We start from the raw sequence: 17,712 nt of genomic DNA on the forward strand, positions 1-17,712 counted from the left end.
AAAGAGAGAGAGTGAAAAGCTTTAGCATACGAACTACACGATCTTGTGCTAGGCTTAGGATTGGGTCTTGTCCATCACATCATTCTCCTAATGATGTGATCCCGTTATCAACGACATCCAATGTCCATGGTCAGGAAACTTAACCATCTATTGATCAACGAGCTAGTCAACTAGAGGCTTACTAGGGACATGGTGTTGTCTATGTATCCACACATGTATCTGAGTTTCCTATCAATACAATTCTAGCATGGATAATAAACGATTATCATGAACAAGGAAATATAATAATAATTTATTATTGCCTCTAGGGCATATTTCCAATAGTCTCCCACTTGCACTAGAGTCAATAATCTAGTTCACATCGCCATGTGATTAACACTCACAGGTCACATCGCCATGTGACCAACATCCAAGAGTCTACTAGACTCAATGATCTAGTTCACATCAACTATGTGATAAACACTCAAAGAGTTCTGGTTTGATCATGTTATGCTTGTGAGAGAGGTTGTAGTCAACGGGTCTTGCCATATTCAGATCCCTATGTATTTCGCAAAACTTTATATCATAGATTGCTGCTACCACGTTCCACTTGGAGCTATTCCAAATTATGTGCTTCATTATACGTATCGGGTATCTCTACTCAGAGCTATCCGGATAGGTGTTAAGCTTGCATCGACGTAACTCTTTATGTCGAACTCTTTATCACCTCCATAACTGAGAAACATTTCCTTATTCCTCTAAGGATAATTTTGACCGCTATCTGGTGATCTACTCCTAGATCACCTTTGTACCCTCTTGCCTGACATGCGGCAAGGCACACATCAGGTGCGGTACTCAGCATGGCATACCGTATAGAGCCTATGACAAAAGCATAGGGGACGACCTTCCCTTCCTCTTTCTTCTGCCGTGGTCAAGCTTTGAGTCTTACTCAACTTCACACCTTACAACTCAGGTAAGAACCCCTTCTTTGACTGATCTATTTTGAACTCCTTCAAAAACATGTCAAGGTGTGCGTTCTTTGAAAGTATCATCAGGCGTCTTGATCTATCTCTATAGATCTTGATGCCCAATTTGTAAGCAGCTTTATCCAGGTCTTCCTTTGAAAAACACTCTTCAAACAACCGTTTATGCTTTCCAGAAATTCTACATTATTTCGGATCAACAATATGTCATCCACATATACTTATCAGAAATGTTGTAGTGCTCCCACTCACTTTCTTGTAAATACAAGTTTCTAGCAAACATTGTATAAACCTAAAAGCTTTGATCACTCCATCAAAGCATATATTCCGACTCCGAGATGCTTGCTCTAGTCCATAGAAGGATTGCTGGAGCCAGCATACCTTTTAGCATCCTTAGGATCGACAAAACCTTTTATTGTATCACATACAACTTTTCTTACGAAAACTTGGTAAGAAAACTTGTTTTGACATCCATCTGTAAGATTTCATAATCGAAAAATACAGCTAATGCTAACATGATTCCGACGGACTTAAGCATCGCTACGGTGAGAAATTCTCATCGTAGTCAACTCCTTGAACTTGTGAAAAGACTCTTTCCCACAAGTCGAGCTTCATAGACGGTAACATTACCGCCCATGTCCGTCTTCTTCTTAAAGATCGATTTATTCTCAATAGCTTGCCAATCATCGGGCAAGTCCACCAAAGTCCATACTTTGTTATAATACATGGATCCTATCTCGAATTTCATGGCTTCTAACCATTTGTCGGAATACGGGCCCACCATCGCTTCTCCATAGCTCGTAGGTTCATTGTTGTCTAACAACATGATATCTAAGACAGGATTACCGTACCACTCAGGAGTAGTACATATCCTTGTCGACCTACGAGGTTCGATAGCAACTTGATCCGAAGCTTCATGATCACTATTATTAACTTCCTATTCAACAGACGTAGGCGCCACAGAAAACATCTTTCTGTGTTGCATCACTCTCTGGTTGAAGTAAAGGTTCGACAACCTCATCAAGTTCTATCTTCCTCCCACTTCAAATTCTTTCGAGAGAAACTCCTTCTCGAGAAAGGACCCGTTCTTAGACAAACAATTTGCCCTCGGATCTGAGATAGAAGGTATACCCTACTGTCACCTTTGGGTATCCTATGAAGATGTGTTTGTCCGCTTTGGGTTCGAGCTTCTCCGGCTGAAGCCTTAAGCATCGCAGCCCCAAACATTAAGAAACGACAACTTTGGTTTCTTGCCAAACCAATGTTCATACGACGTCGTCTCAACGGACTTAGATGGTGTCCTATCTAAAGTGAATGCAGCTATCTCTTAACGCATAACCTCAAAATGAAAACGGTAGATTGGTAAGAGACATCATAGATCGCACCATATCTCATAGGGTTCGATTACGACGTCCGGACACACCATTACCTTGTGGTGTTCCAGGTGGCTTCAACTGTGAAACAATTCCACAATGTCTTAAGTGATTGCCAAACTCATAACTCAGAAAATCCCCTTTTGATCAGATCGTAGGAACATGATCTTATTGTTATGATGATTCTTAACTTCACTCTGAAATGCTTGAACTTTTCAAACGTTTCAGACTTGTGCTTCATTAAGTAGATATACCTATATCTACTCAAATCGTCAGTGAAGATGAGAAAATAGCGATATCCCACCGCACGCTTCAATTCTCATTGGATCACACGCATCAGCATGCATGATTTCCAACAAGTCACTTGCCCGTTTCATTGTACCTGAAAACGGGGTCTTAGTCATCCTGCCCATGAGGCATGGCTCGCATGTGTCAAGCGATTCAAAATCAAGTGACTCCAAACATCCATCGACATGGAGTTTCTTCATGCATCTTACGCCAATATGACCTAAGCGGCAGTGCCACAAGAAAGTGGTACTATCATTATTAACTCTACATCTTTTGGCGTGAACATGTGTATTACCACGACCGAGATTCAATGAACCATTCACATAGGGTGCATGACCATGAAAGGTATTATTCATGTAAACAGAATAACCATTATTCTCTAACTTAAATGAATAACCGTATTGCAATGAACATGATCTAATCATATTCATGCTCAACGTAGACACCTGATAACATTTATCTAGGTTCAATACTAATCCCGAAGGCAGATGGAGCGTGCGATGGTGATCTCATCAACTTTGGAAACACTTCCAACACACATCGTCACCTCGCCCTTAGCCAGTCTCCGTTTAGTCCGTAGCTTTTGCTTCAAGTCACCAATAATAGCAACTGAACCGGTATCCAATACCCAGGTGCTACTAGGAGTACTAGTGAGGTACACATTAATAACACGTATATACTTTGTTGAAGTTGCCAGCCTTCTTATCTACCATGCATTTGGGGTAATTCCGCTACCAGTGACTGTTCCCCTTACAATAGAAGCACTCAGTCTCGGGTTTGGGTTCAACCTTGGGTTCCTTCACTGGAGCGGCAACTGGTTTGCCATCCATGAAGTTTCCCTTCTAGCCCTTGCCCTTCTTGAAACCAGTGGTCTTGTTAAACCATCAACACTTGATGCTCCTTCTTGATTTCTACCTTTTGCGGTCTTAAGCACCGCGAACAGCTCCGGGATCAACTCCATCCCTTGCATGTCATAGTTCATCACGAAGATCTAGTAGCTTAGTGATAGTGGCTAGAGAACTCTATCAATCACTATCTTATCTGGAAGTTTAACTCCCACTTGATTTAAGTGATTGTAGCACCCAGACATTCTGAGCACATGCTCACTAGCTGAGCTATTCTCCTCCATCTTGTTGGCAAAAGAACTTGTCAGAGGTCTCACACCTCTCAACACGGGCATGAGCCTGAAATCCCAATTTCAGCTCTTGGAACATCTCATATGTTCTATGGCGTTCAAAACGTCATTGGAATCCCGATTCTAAGCCGTAAAGTATGGTGCACTAAACTATCAAGTAGTCATCAGGATGTGTCTGTCAGGTGTTCACAACATCCACAGACGACGTTGTAGGGGTTTGCACATCGAGCGGTGCATCAAAGACGTAAGCCTTCTGTGTAGCAGTGAGGACACTCCTCGGACTACGGACCTAGTCCGCATCATTGCTTACAATATCTTTCAACTTAATCTTTCTCTAGGAACGTATTGAAACAGGGAGCTACAACGTGAGCTATTTATCTACAACATATTTGCAAAGACAATTTAGACTATGTTCATGATAATTGAGTTCATCTAATCAAATTATTTAATGAACTCCCACTCAGATAGACATCCCTCTAGTCATCTAAGTGAAACATGATCCGAGTCAACTAGGCCGTGTCCGATCATCACGTGAGACGGACTAGTCAACATCGGTGAACATCTTCATGTTGATCGTATCTTCTATACGACTCATGCTCGACCTTTCGGTCTTCCGTGTTCCGAGGCCATGTCTGTACATGCTAGGATCGTCAAGTCAACCTAAGTGTATTGCGTGTGTAAATCTAGCTTACACCCATAGTATTCGAACGTTAGAATCTATCACACCCAATCATCACGTGGTGCTTCGAAACGACGAACCTTCGCAACGGTGCACAGTTTGGGGGAACACTTTCTTGAAATTATTGCGAGGGATCATCTTATTTAAGCTACCATCGTTCTAAGCAAATAAGATGTAAAACATGATAAACATCACATGCAATCAAATAGTGACATGATATGGCCAATATCATATTGCTCCTTTTGATCTCCATCTTCGGGGCTCCATGATCATCGTTGTCACCGGCATGACACCATGATCTCCATCATCGTGTCTTCTTGAAGTTGTCTCGTCATCTATTACTTCTACTACTATGGCTAACGCTTTAGCAATAAAGTAAAGTAATTACATGACATTTATGTTGACACGCAGGTCATAAATAAATTAAGACAACTCCTATGGCTCCTGCCGGTTGTCATACTCATCGACATGCAAGTCGTGATTCCTATTACAAGAACATGATCAATCTCATACATCACATATATCATTCATCACATCCTTTTGGCCATATCACATCACAAGGCATATGCTGCAAAAACAAGTTAGACGTCCTCTAATTGTTGTTGCAAGTTTTTACGTGGCTGCTATAGGTTTCTAGCAAGAACGTTTCTTACCTACGCGAAAACCACAACGTGATATGCCAATTTCTATTTACCCTTCATAAGGACCCTTTTCATCGAATCCGATCCGACTAAAGTGGGAGAGACAGACACCCGCTAGCCACCTTATGCAACTAGTGCATGTCAGTCGGTGGAACCAGTCTCACGTAAGAGTACGTGTAAGGTCGGTCCGGGCCGCTTCATCCCACGATGCCGCCGAATCAAGATAAGACTAGTAACGGCAAGTAAATTGACAAATATCGACGCCCACAACTTTTGTGTTCTACTCGTGCATAGAAACTACGCATAGACCTAGCTCATGATGCCACTGTTGGGGAACGTAGCAGAAATTCAAAATTTTCTATGCATCACCAAGATCAATCTATGGAGTAATCTAGCAACGAGGGGAAGGAGAGTGCATCTACATACCCTTGTAGATCGCTAAGCGGAAGCGTTCAAGTGAACGGGGTTGATGGAGTCGTACTCGTCGTGATCCAAGTCACTCATGATCCTAGTGCCGAACGGACGGCACCTCCGCGTTCAACACACGTACAACCCGGTGACGTCTCCTACGACTTGATCCAGCAAGGGGAGAAGGAGAGGTTGGGGAAGACTTCCATCTAGCAGCAGCACAATGGAATGGTGGTGGTGGAGGAGCGCGGGACTCCAGCAGGGCTTCGCCAAGCACTACGAGAGACGAGGAGGGAGAGGGGTAGGGCTGCGCCAACAGGGGAGGAACTTCATCTGTTGGGCTGCCCCTTTGCCTCCACTATATATCGGGGGAGAGGGAGGGCTGCGCCCCCACCTAGGATTTCCTCCCTAGGGGTGACGGCAGCCCTAGATCCCATCTAGGGTGGCGGCCACAAGGGGGAGAGGGGGAGGCGCACCTGAGGTGGGCCTTAGGGCCCATCTGCCCTAGGGTTTGCCCCCCTCCCCTCTTGGAGGCGCCTTGGGCCTTGGTGGGAGGTGCCCCAGCCCACCTAGGGGCTGGTCCCCTCCCACTATTGGCCCATGTAGGCCTTCGGGGCTGGTGGCCCCACCTAGTGGATCCCCGGACCCCTCCGGTGGTCCCGGTACACTACCGGTGATGCCCGGAACACTTCCGGTGGCCAAAACCATACTTATTGTATATTGATCTTTACTTCCCGACCATTCCAGAACTTCTCGTGATGTCCGGGATCTCACCCGGGACTCGGAACAACATTCGGTAACCGCGTACATACTTTCCCTATAACCCTAGCGTCATCGAACCTTAAGTGTGTAGACCCTACGGGTTCGGGAGTCATGCAGACATGGCCGAGACAACTCTCCGGTCAATAACCAACAGCGGGATCTGGATACCCATGTTGGCTCCCACATGCTCCACGATGATATCATCGGATGAACCACGATGTCAAGGATTTAATCAATCCCGTATACAATATTTGTCTAGCGGTACGATACTTGCCCGAGATTCGATCGTCGGTATCCCGATACCTTCTTCAATCTCGTTACCGGCAAGTCTCTTTACTCGTTCCGTAACACATCATCCCGTGATCAACTCCTTGGTCACATTGTGCACATTATGATGATGTCCTACCGAGTGGGCCCAGAGATACCTCTCCGTTACACGGAGTGACCAATCCCAGTCTCAATTCGTGCCAACACAACATACACTTTCGGAGATACCTGTAGTGTACCTTTATAGCCACCCAGTTACGTTGTGACGTTTGGCACACCCAAAGCACTCCTACGGTATCCGGGAGTTGCACAATCTCATGGTCTAAGGAAATGATACTTGACATTAGAAAAGCTTTAGCATACGAACTACACGATCTTTGTGCTAGGCTTAGGATTGGGTCTTGTCCATCACATCATTCTCCTAATGATGTGATCCCGTTATCAACGACATCCAATGTCCATGGTCAGGAAACTATAACCATCTATTGATCAACGAGCTAGTCAACTAGAGGCTTACTAGGGACATGGTGTTGTCTATGTATCCACACATGTATCTGAGTTTCCTATCAATACAATTTATAGCATGGATAATAAACGATTATCATGAACAATGAAATATAATAATAACTAATTTATTATTACCTCTAGGCATATTTCCAACATGATGATCATAATTTTCTAGAGCATTGTCCCAACTGAGGAATACATAAAAAAGAGAGAAAGGCCATAAAAAAGAGAAGGTCCAAAAAAGAGAAAGGCCATAAAAAAGAGAAGGCCCAAAAAAAGAAAAAATGAGAGAAAAAGATAGAAGGGACAATGTTACTATCCTTTGCCACACTCTTGCTTCAAAGTAGAACCTTAATCTTCATGTTAGAGAGTCTCTTGTTTTGTCACTTTCATATACTAGTGGGAATTTTTCATTATAGAACTTGGCTTGTATATTCCAACAATGGGCCTCCTCAAGTGCCCTAGGTCTTCGTGAGCAAGCACGTTGGATGCACACCCACTAGTTTCTTTTGTTGAGCTTTCATACATTTATAGCTCTAGTGCATCCGTTGCATGGCAATCCCTACTCCTTGAATTAACATCAATAGGTGGGCATCTCCATAGCCCATTGATTAGCCTCGTTGAAGTGAGACTTTCTCCTTTTTTGTCTTCTCCACATAACCCCCCTCATTATATTCTATTCCACCCATAGTGCTATGTCCATGGCTCATGCTCATATATTGCGTGAAAGTTTATAGGTTTGAGATTACTAAAGTATGAAACAATTGCTTGGCTTGTCATCGGGGTTGTGCATGATGAGAGCATTCTTGTGTGATGAAAATGAAACATGACTAAACCATATGATTTTGTAGGGATGAACTTTCTTTGGCCATGTTATTTTGAGAAGACATAATTGCTTAGTTAGTATGCTTGAAGTATTATTATTTTTATGTCAGTATGAACTTTTGTCTTGAATCTTTCGGATCTGAATATTCATACCACAATTAAGAAGAATTACATTAAAATTATGCCAAGTAGCACTCCACACCAAAAATTCTGTTTTATCATTTACCTACTCGAGGACGAGCAGGAATTAAGCTTGGGGGTGCTTGATACGTCTCCAACGTATCTATAATTTTTGATTGCTCCATGCTATATTATCTACTGTTTTGGACATTATTGGGCTTTATTATCCACTTTTATATTATTTTTGGGACTAACCTATTAACCGGAGGCCCAGCCCAGAATTGCTGTTTTTGCCTGTTTTAGGGTTTCGAAGAAAAGGAATATCAAATGGAGTCCAAACGGAATGAAACCTTCGGGAACATGATTTTCTCAACGGACAAGAACCGGGAGACGTGGAACCTATGTCAAGAAAGAAAAGAGGAGGCCATGAGGTAGGGGGCGCGCCTACCCACCCCCCCCAGGCGCACCCTCCACCCTCGTGGGCCCCCTGTTGCTCCACCGGCGTACTCCTTCCTCCTATATATACCTACGTACCCCCAAGCGATCAGATACGGAGCCAAAACCCTAATTCCGCCACCGCAACTTTCTGTATGCACGAGATCCCATCTTGGGGCCTGTTCCGGAGCTCCGCCGGAGGGGGTATCGATCACGGAGGGCTTCTACATCAACACCATAGCCCCTACGATGAAGTGTGAGTAGTTTACCTCAGACCTACGGGTCCATAGTTAGTAGCTAGATGGCTTCTTCTCTTATCCACTTTTATATTATTTTTGGGACTAACCTATTAACCGGAGGCCCAGCCCAGAATTGCTGTTTTTGCCTGTTTTAGGGTTTCGAAGAAAAGGAATATCAAATGGAGTCCAAACGGAATGAAACCTTCGGGAACATGATTTTCTCAACGGACAAGAACCGGGAGACGTGGAACCTATGTCAAGAAAGAAAAGAGGAGGCCATGAGGTAGGGGGCGCGCCTACCCACCCCCCCCAGGCGCACCCTCCACCCTCGTGGGCCCCCTGTTGCTCCACCGGCGTACTCCTTCCTCCTATATATACCTACGTACCCCCAAGCGATCAGATACGGAGCCAAAACCCTAATTCCGCCACCGCAACTTTCTGTATCCACGAGATCCCATCTTGGGGCCTGTTCCGGAGCTCCGCGGAGGGGGCATCGATCACGGAGGGCTTCTACATCAACACCATAGCCCCTCCGATGAAGTGTGAGTAGTTTACCTCAGACCTAGGGTCCATAGTTTAGTAGCTAGAATGGCTTTCTTCTCTTTTTGGATCTCAAATACAATGTTCTCCCCCTCTCTTGTGGGAGAACTAATTCGATGTAATCCTTATTTTTATGGTGTGTTTTGTTGAGACCGATGAATTGTTGGGTTTATGAGATCAAGTCTATTATGAATAATATTTGAATCTTCTCTGAATTCTTTTATGTTATGAATTGGTTATCTTTGCAAGTCTCTTCAATTATCAGTTTGGTTTGGGCCTACTAGATTGATCTTTTCTTGCAATGGGAAAAGTGCTTTAGCTTTGGGTTCAATCTTGCGGTGTCCTTTCCCAGTGACAGTAGGGGGCAGCAAAGGCAATTATTTGTATTGTTGCCATCGAGGATAACAGATGGGTTTCTCATAATTGCATGAGTCTATCCTCTACGTCCATGGTCATCTTGCTTAAGGCGTTACTCCTGTTTTTAACTTAATACTCTAGGATGCATGCTGGATAGGGTCGATGAGTGAGTATAGTAGTAGATGCAGGCAGGAGTCGGTCTACTTGTCTCAGACGTGAATGCCTATATACATGATCATACCTAGATATTCTCATAACTATGCTCAATTCTGTCAATTGCTCAACAATAATTTGTTCACCCACCATAGAATACTATGCTCCCGAGAGAAGCCAACTAGTGAAACCTATGGCCCAGGTCTATCTTCATCATATTAATCTCCTACTACTTAGTTATTTACTTTGGCTATTTTTTGCTTTATTTTACTTTGCATCTTTATCACAAAATATACAAACTATTATCTATCAGATCTCACTCTCGTAGTGGCCTTATAGGGATTGACAACCCCATTTTTGCCGTTGGTTGCGAGGATTTATTTGTTTGTGCCAGGTACGAGGGACGTGCGTAGCCTCCTACTGGATTGATACCTTGGTTCTCAAAAATTGAAGGGAAATACTTACGCTACTTTTGCTGCATCAATCCCTTCCTCTTCGGGAAAAACCAACATAGTGCTCAATATCTTTCAGGTAGTTGAATAAGACCGTGTATTTCTTCAATTAAATTCTTAACATCTTCAGCTTTAATATTTTTCTTTCATAGATTTCTTTGCCTCTTGCATATCTTCAGGACTGAGAAATAGAATCTTTTCTTCGGAGTTGGTTTAGGAATAGGCTCAGGAAGTGCCCAATTATTTTCATTTGTCAACATATTATTCAATAGAATTTCAGCTTCATCCGGTGTTCTTTCCCTGAAAACAGAACTAGCCACAACTATCCTGGTAATCTCTGGAAGCATCAGTTAGTCCATTATAAAAGATATCAAGTATTTCATTTTTCTTAAGAGTATGATCAGGCAAAGCATTAAGTAACTTGAGAAGCCTCCCCCAAGCTTGTGGGAGACTCTCTTCTTCAATTTGCACCAAATTATATATATATATATCCCTTAAGGTAGCTAGTTTCTTATGAGCAGGGAAATATTTAGCAGAGAAGTAATAAATCATATCCTGGGGACTACGCACAAAACCAGGATCCAGAGAATTAAACCATATCTTAGCATCACCCTTTAATGAGAACGGAAATATTTTAAGGATATAAAGGTAACGAGTTCTCTCATTTAATGAACAGGGTGTCAATATCATTTAATTTAGTAAGATGTGCCACAACAGTTTCAGATTCATAGCCATGAAAAGGATCAGATTCAACCAAAGTAATTATATCAGGATCAACAGAGAATTCATAATCCTTATCAGTAACACAGATAGGTGAAGTAGCAAAAGCAGGGTCAGGTTTCATTCTAGCATTAAGAGATTGCTGCTTCCATTTAGCTAATAACCTCTTGAGTTCGTATCTATCTTTGCAAGCTAAAATAGCTAGAGCATCTTATTTTTCAAAAACATAACCCTCGGGAACAACAGGTGATTCATATTCATTAGAGGGAGAGTCTTCATCATCACTTTCATCAATACTATCAAATTCAATATTTTCATTCTCTCTAACCCTAGCAATTTGTTCATCAAGAAATTCACCAAGTGGCACAGTTGTATCAAGCACAGAAGTAGTTTCATCATAAGTATCATGCATAGCAGAAGTGGCATCATCAATAACATGCGACATATCAGAACGAATAGCAGAAGCAGCTTTAGGTATCGCAATCTTACTCAAAACAGAAGGTGAATCAAGTGCAGAGCTAGATGGCATTTCCTTACCTCCCCTCGTAGTTGAGGGGTAAATCTTGGTTTTTGGATCTCTCAAGTTCTTCATAATGATAAGAAGATATAAATCCCAAGTGACTCAAAGAATAGAGCTATGCTCCCCGGCAACGGCGCCAGAAAATAGTCTTGATAACCCACAAGTATAGGGGATCACAATAGTTTTCGAGGGTAAAGTATTCAACCCAAATTTATTGATTCGACACAAGGGGAGCCAAAGAATATTCTCAAGTATTAGCAGCTGAGTTGTCAATTCAACCACACTTGGAAACTTAATATCTGCAGCAAAGTATTTAGTAGCAAAGTAATATGATAGTAGTGGTAACGGTAGCAAAAGGTAACAGTAGCAAAAGTAATGTTTTTGGTATTTTGTAGTGACGATAGCAATAGCAACGGAAAAGTAAATAAGCGAAGAACAATATATGGAAAGCCCGTAGGGCATGGATCGGTGATAGATAATTATGCCGGATGCAGTTCATTATGTAACAGTCATAACCTAGGGTGACACAGAACTAGCTCCAATTCATCAATGTAATGTAGGCATGTATTCTGAATATAGTCATATGTGCTTATGGAAAAGAACTTGCATGACATATTTTGTCCTACCTCCCGTGGCAGCGGGGTCCTTACGGAAACTAAGGGATATTAAGGCCTCCTTTTAATAGAGTACCGGAACAAAGCATTAACACATAGTGAATACATGAACTCCTCAAACTACGGTCATCACCGGTAAGTATCCCGATTATTGTCACTTCGGGGTTAACGGATCATAACACATAATAGGTGACTATAGACTTGCAAGATAGGATCAAGAACTCTCATATATTGATGAAAACATAATAGGTTCAGATCTGAAATCATGGCACTCGGGCCCTAGTGACAAGCATTAAGCATAGCAAAGTCATAGCAACATCAATCTCAGAACATAGTGGATACTAGGGATCAAACCCTAACAAAACTAACTCAATTACACGATAAATCTCAACCAACCCATCACCGTCCAGCAAGCCTATGATGGAATTACTCACGCACGGCGGTGAGCATCATGAAATTGGTGATGGAGGATGGTTGATGATGACGATGGCGACGGATTCCCCTCTCCGGAGCCCCGAACGGACTCTAGATCAGCCCTCCCGAGAGGTTTTAGGGCTTGGCGGCGGCTCCGTATCATAAAACGTGATGAATCCTTCTTCTTTTATTTCTTTCTCCCCGAAAGAAAATATATAGAGTTGGAGTCAAGGTCGGAGGAGCTCCCGGGGGCCCACGAGGTAGGGGGCGTGCCCCCCACCCTCGTGGCTAGGGTGTGGGCCCCCTGGACTTCATCTTTTGCAAGTATTTTTTATTATTTCCGAAAAGATATTCCATGAAGTTTCAGGTCATTCCGAGAACTTTTGTTTCTGCACATAAATAACACCATGGTAATTTTGCTGAAAACAGCGTCAGTCCGGGTTAGTTCCATTCAAATCATGCAAGTTAGAGTCCAAAACAAGGGCAAAAGTGGTTGGAAAAGTAGATACGACGGAGACGTATCAGGGTACACCTTCTATCACAGATCCGAAGGCAAGATCTTTGTTGCTAAGGGTGGATCCTTTCTAGAGAAGGAGTTTCTCTCGAAAGAAGTGAGTGGCAGAAAAGTAGAACTTGATGAGGTAATTGTACTTTCTCGCGAATTGGAAAGAAGTTCATCACAGAAATCAGTTCAAGTGATGCCTACACCCTACTGATCCTCGTAGGTCAACCAGAGTACATTCCACACCAGATTGGTACGGTAATCCTGTTCTGGAAGTCATGTTACTAGACCATGACGAACCTACGGAACTATGAGGAAGCGATGATGAGCCCAAATTCCGCGACATGGCCTAAGGCCATGAAATCTGAGATGGGATCCATGTATGAGAACAAAGTATGGACTTTGATTGACTTGCCCGATGATCGGTGAGCCATTCAGAATAAATGGATCTTCAAGAGGAAGACAGACGCTGCTAGTAGTGTTACTATCTACAAAGCTTGAATTGCGGCAAAAGGTTTTCGACAAGTTCAAGGTGTTGACTATGATTTTATCACTCGTATCGTTGCTTAAAAGTCTGTCCGAATCATGTTAGATGTTGCTGCATTTTATGAAATCTGGCAAATGGATATCAAAACTACATTCCTTAATGGATTTATTAAAGAAGAGTTGTATATGATGTAACCAGAAGGTTTTGTCAATCCTAAAGATGCTAACAAAGTGTGCAAGCTCCAGGGATCCATCTATGGACTTGTGCAAGCATCTCGGAGTTCGAATATACGCTTTGATGAGTTCATCAAAGCATATAGTTTTATACAGACTTGCGGTGAAGCATGTATTTACAAGAAAGTGAGTGGGAGTGAGGGAGTCCTGGATTAGGGGGTGTTCGGATAGCCGAACTATACCTTCAGCCGGACTCCTGGACTATGAAGATACAAGATTGAAGACTTCGTCCCGTGTCCGGAAGGGACTTTCCTTGGCGTGGAAGGCAAGCTTGGCGATACGGATGTTTAGATCTCCTACCATTGTAACCGACTCTATGTAACCATAACCCTCTCCGGTGTCTATATAAACCGGAGGGTTTTTAGTCCATAGGACAACATACACATCAACAATCATACCATAGGCTAGCTTCTAGGGTTTAGCCTCTCTGAGCTCATGGTAGATCTACTCTTGTACTACCCATATCATCAATATTAATCAAGGAGGACGTAGGGTTTTACCTCCATCGAGAGGGCCCGAACCTGGGTAAAACTTCGTGTCCCTTGCCTCCTGTTACCATCCGGCCTAGACGCACAGTTCGGGACCCCCTACCCGAGATCCGCCGGTTTTGACACCGACATTGGTGCTTTCATTGAGAGTTCCTCTGTGTCGTCGCCGTCAGGCCCGATGGCTCCTATGATCATCAATGGCGATGCAGTCCAGGGTGAGACCTTCCTCCCCGGACAGATCTTCGTCTTTGGCGGCTTCACACTGCGGGCCAATTCACTTGGCCATATAGAGAAGATCAAAAGCTACGCCCCTGGCCGTTAGGTCAGATTCGGAAGTTTAAACTAACGGCCGACATCCGCGGGGACTTGATCTTCGACGGATTCGAACCACTGCCGAGCGCGCCGCACTGTCACGAGCATGATCTAGCTCTGCCGCCGAACAGTGCCCTGGAGGCCGCACCCGCATCGGCTCCGACCCTTAGTTCGGAGCCACCGCCGATCGAGGATGGGCGGTTGGACGCCACCTCGGGGGCTGTGATCCCAACGGCGGTTGAGCCGAACACCAGCCCGTACTCTGCAGACTCGTGACTCCAAGGAGCCGGATTTCCGGACTCCGAACGCCCCTGCCGATCGAATCCGATTGGGCGCCGATCATGGAGTTCACTGCCGCGACATCTTTCAGCACTCGCCTTTCGGCGATATCCTGAAGTCACTGAAGTCTCTCTCTTTATCAGGAGAGCCCTGGCCGGACTACGGTCAGCAAGGTTGGGTACGGACGATGAAGAAATTCAAAGCCCACCCACCACCCACTTTGTAGCCATTGTCGATGACTTAACCGACATGCTCGACTTCGACTCCGAAGACATCGACGGTATGGACGCCGATGAAGGAGATGATGAAGAACCAGCGCCTACTAGGCCCTGGAAAGCCACCTCGTCATATGACATATACATGGTGGACACCCCAAAAGAGGGAGATGGCGATGGAACAACGGAGGATGACCCTCCAAGAAACAGCCTAAGCGCGGCGTCAGCGGCGCGCTCAAAATCCGCCAAAACAAAACGGTGATTCCAGCACGGGAGATAATAATACTCCGGAAGGTGCGAAGAAAATCCCCTCCAGCAAGAGTTAGCGCAGGAGGATGAGAAACCAGCCCTCATGAGAGAGCGGCTGACAGAGAGGTCGAGGACGATAATTATATGCCTCCCTCCGAAGACGAGGCAAGCCTCGACGACGACGAATTCGTCGTGCCAGAGGATCCCGTTGAGCAAAAGCGTTTCCAACGCAGGCTTATGGCCACGGCAAGAAGCCTCAAGAAAAAACAGACAGCTCAGAGCTGATCAAGATTTGCTGGTTGACAGATGGACTGAAGTCCTTGCGGCCGAAGAGCATAAACTCGAACGCCCCTCCAAGAGTTACTGAAAGCATTGGTTGCTACCCCGATTAGAGGAGGAAGCACTTGATGCGGCCGAACGGCCACCTCGTGGCCGCGACAGAGAGGCCTCCCGGCCCTCCACTCAAGCCGCACCCCGTACCAAGGCACAGGAATATGAGCCGGACTTACGAGACATGTTGGAGGACAAGGCAAGGCAAACACGATTGATCTACGGATCGCGTGGGCACCCCACGGCTAGAGATGGTAACCGTCACGCTGGCCACACATTCGGCAGGGCCGAACACAGTAGACAAAGCTCATTGGAGCTACGTCATGATATCGCCCAGTACAGAGGCGCCACACACGCACTGCGCTTTAAAGACGAAATAATGGATCATCAAATACCCGAGGGTTTCAAACCCGTAAACATCAAATCATATGGTGGCACAACAGACCTTGCGGTATGGATCGAGGATTATCTCCTTCATATCCACATGGCCCGCGGCGACGATTTTCACGCCATCAAATACCTCCCACTCAAGCTTAAAGGACCAGCTCGGCATTGGCTCAATAGCTTGCCCACAGGGTCAATCAGTTGTTGGGAGGACCTAGAAGCCGCATTCCTCGACAATTTCCAGGGCACTTATGTGTGACCCCCAGACGCCGATGACCTAAGTCATGTAATCCAGCAGCCAGAGGAATCGGCCAGACAATTCTGGACATGGTTCCTAACAAAGAAAAATCAAATAGTCGACTATCCGGACGCTGAGGCCCTAGCAGCCTTCAAGCACAATATCCGTGATGAGTGGCTGGCCCGGCACCTCGGACAGGAAAAGCCGAAATCTATGGCAGCACTCACGACACTCATGACCGCTTTTGCGCGGGAGAAGACAGCTGGCTCGCTCGTAGCAACAATATGACCAAGAACCCTGGTAGTTTGGACACCAGGGACATTAGTGGCAGGTCGCGTCGCAACAAGCAGAAGCGCCGCATTAACGGCGACAATGCTGAGGATACGGCAGTTAATGCCGGATTCAGAGGCTCTAAATCCGGTCAGCGGAAGAAGCCATTCAAAAGGAATCCTAGGGGCCCGTCCAGCTTGGAACGAATACTCGACCGCTTGTGCCAAATACATGGCACCCCCGAAAAGCCGGCCAATCACACCAACAGGGATTGTTGGGTGTTCAAGCAGGCAGGAAAATTAAGCGCCGACAATGAAGATAAGGGGCTGCATAGCGATGACGACGAGGAGCCCCGGCCGCCGAACAACAATGGACAGAAGGGTTTTCCCCCACAAGTGCGGATGGTAAACATGATATACGCCACCCACGTCCCCAAAAGGGAGCGGAAGTGCGCCTTAAGGGACGTATACGCGGTAGAGCCAGTCGCCCCAAAGTTCAACCCATGGTCCTCCTGCCCGATCACCTTTGATCGAAGAGACCATCCCACTAGCATCCGTCATGGCGGATTTGCCGCATTGGTTCTAGACTCAATTATTAACGGATTTCATCTCACTAGAGTCCTCATGGATGGCGGCAGCAGCCTGAACCTGCTTTACCAGGATACAGTGCGGAAAATGGGCATTCGATCCCTCGAGGATTAAGCCCACCAAAACGACCTTTAAAGGCGTAATACCAGGTGTAGAGGCCAACTGTACAGGCTCAGTCACACTTGAAGTGGTCTTCGGATCCCCGGATAATTTCGAAGCGAGGAATTGATCTTCGACATAGTCCCATTCCGCAGTGGCTATCATGCACTGCTCGGACGAACCGCATTCGCCAAATTCAATGCGGTACCGCACTACGCATACCTTAAGCTCAAGATGCCAGGCCCTCGTGGAGTAATTACGGTCAATGGAAACACCGAACGCTCCCTCCGAACGGAGGAGCACACGGCGGCCCTTGCAGCGGAAGTACAAAGCAGCCTCTCCAGGCAGTTCTCCAGTCCGGCCATTAAACGTCCGGACACCGTCAAGCGCGCCCGGAGTAACCTACAACAAGACCGCCTGGCACGTTCCGAGCAGGCGTAGCAATGCGGCCCCAACCCCAACCCTCGCAAAAAGGCGACGCCAGTACTTCACGTCCATAACTATGCTCTGAAAATACCATGGGCATGGGGGGAGGGGCACCATCACGGCACGCCCAAAACACGGCTTAAACCGCATCAGGGGCTGCCGATTTTTTTACTTTTCTCTTACTTCCAGGACTCTACTCTCC

This window comes from Triticum urartu, chromosome 4, assembly GCF_003073215.2.
Source record: "Triticum urartu cultivar G1812 chromosome 4, Tu2.1, whole genome shotgun sequence".
NCBI lineage: Eukaryota > Viridiplantae > Streptophyta > Magnoliopsida > Poales > Poaceae > Triticum > Triticum urartu.